Here is a 2,197-nt window from a genome sequence, read left to right as displayed (position 1 = left end):
ACTGGTCACAGAACTCAAGTCAGGAAAACATACCTCTACCACTACCTCTGTATTCAATGACCAAGTCAATTTTGATTCCAATTTACTAACTCAGTGTGAATTCCTTGTGTCTTAACCTCTGGACCAGTCTACCATGAGGAACCTTATTAAATGCTTTACTAAATCCATGTAGATAGACATACACATCAACCATCTGTCACTGCCTCAAAACACTAATTCATACTTGAGACATTTGTCCTATACCAAAAATCATGTACTCAATAAGTGTTTACAAGTGCATCTTCTCCCAAAGAATCTTCGATTATTTCCCTATCTCTGATGTAAGGTTCACCAGCTTATAATGTCTTGGTTTTCCCCAATTGCACTTCTCAAACAAAAGAGCAACAATGATTATTCTCCAGTCTCCTGGCCCGTTACTAAAGAAGATGCAAAGATTTTTTCAAGGCCCCAGCAATCTCATTAATATTTTTGAAGATGCCTATTGCCTTTTATTCCTCAATATTGATCTGCCCCAGAATGCCAACATACCCTTCCATTATCTGACTTTCCTCCACGTACTTCTCCTTTGTGAATACTATTATGAAGTACCCACACCCACTCCATCTGGCTTTACACATGCACTCAGCAGCTGCTTTATTAGGTACACCTGCTCAGTAGTGTAAATATCTAATCAGCCAATCGTGGCAGCAACCCAATGCAAAAAAAAAAGCCCGTAGACATGGTCAAGTTCATTTGCCATAGTAAATATAGAAGCAGCCACACAAAAAGGATAAGAAATTGTATATACTGTACCTGTAAGAACTGGAGCGAAAGAAAAGCAAACAGCTGGTAGAACTCAGTAGGTCGATCAGAATCTGTGGAATGAAATTCCCTCAGATGCTGCCTGAGTTCCTCAGTAGTTTGTTATTTGTACCTATCATTTGCTCATCCTCGCCACTCCTCCTATTCATCGCCTTGATGGGAAATGAAGAATGCCAACCTCACTGCATATCTGAAGCCTCTTTAATAAAGCTGGAACAGCACAGCACTGGTTGAAATAAATTCTTATGAGCACTTTATCTCTTTGCTCCCTCTCACGGCTGGTAATGCAATTTCATCGGTGGGAACAAGAATTTAAAGGTTCATTTTATTATCAAAGTATACAACTTTGAAATTCTTTATTTCTCCGGGTAGCCACAAAACCAAGAAAGAAATGGAAGGCAGCAGACCCCAAGTCCCTCCTCCCGCACAAAAACCGAGCAAACCCGGTCAGGCACATCGACCTCCAAATCCCTCCTCCCGCACAAAAACCGAGCAAACCCGGTCAGGTACCCCTTGCTTTTTGCTAACAAGAGAAAATCTGCAGATGCTGGAAATCCGAGCAACACACACAATGTTGGAGGAACTCAGTAGGCCAGGCAGCATCAATGGAAAAAGGTACAGTTCAGCAGGACTGCTTTTGCTTAAACTGCTGTACAATTCTATGTTCATGCCCATTTGAATGGTTTAAAACTATAAGATTTTGAACAATTGCTGGTGTTTAATTCTATCATTACTGAAATTCATTAAGCAATTAATTTTAACTTCGATTAGGAATTTGAAATAAGAAAATGAGCAGCGGGAAGTAAATAGTGGTTCCACTGGGGCTCGAACCCAGGATCTTCTGCGTGTAAAGCAGACGTGATAACCACTACACTATGGAACCGTACAGAATAAACAGTTTTGCAGCAATCCACACATACAGCCATCTGAGTTCGATGCTCCCCGCACCTCGCACCTAAATCTGCTAATTGATGTTTTAGGTAGAAATCCTCTGTAAGCGACTGATGAAGGGTTTTAGACCCTTCATAGATGCTGTCTGAATCATTGATTTCTTCGATCATTGTGTGTGTTGCTCCAGATAGATGTAGATGTAGACAGAGATATACATATTCGTGTGGTAATTGGGAGGAAAATTTAAAAAGGCTAGCAATTGGGGGATTCAGACGGCCACACTGGGCAGAGTGCAGGTAATAAATTACCCAATCTCTCCTTCTGGACGGTCGCTAATGTACCATTAGGCAACAGACACAGTCCAGGGAACTATAGGCTGGTGAGTCCTTAGCGGTGAGGACTGATGAGGGATAGGCTCTGCCAGTATTTGGACAGAGTCTGATTAGGAGGAGTCAGCATACATCTGCATGTGTGGAAAGTCGTACTTGACACATCTTTTAGAGGG

At 41.6% G+C, this 2,197-nt stretch overlaps 1 non-coding gene across 1 annotated transcript; it reads right to left on the bottom strand.

The window, feature by feature from the left end:
* Positions 1-1,611: 1,611 nt before the first annotated feature.
* On the bottom strand, positions 1,612-1,684 carry trnav-uac (transfer RNA valine (anticodon UAC)). The gene has a single exon. It is a non-coding gene; the product is annotated as a tRNA-Val (tRNA).
* Between the last annotated feature and the right edge of the window lie 513 nt (positions 1,685-2,197).

The sequence above is a fragment of the Hemitrygon akajei genome, chromosome 5, assembly GCF_048418815.1.
Source record: "Hemitrygon akajei chromosome 5, sHemAka1.3, whole genome shotgun sequence".
NCBI lineage: Eukaryota > Metazoa > Chordata > Chondrichthyes > Myliobatiformes > Dasyatidae > Hemitrygon > Hemitrygon akajei.
This window is presented reverse-complemented; position numbering and strand designations above follow the sequence as displayed.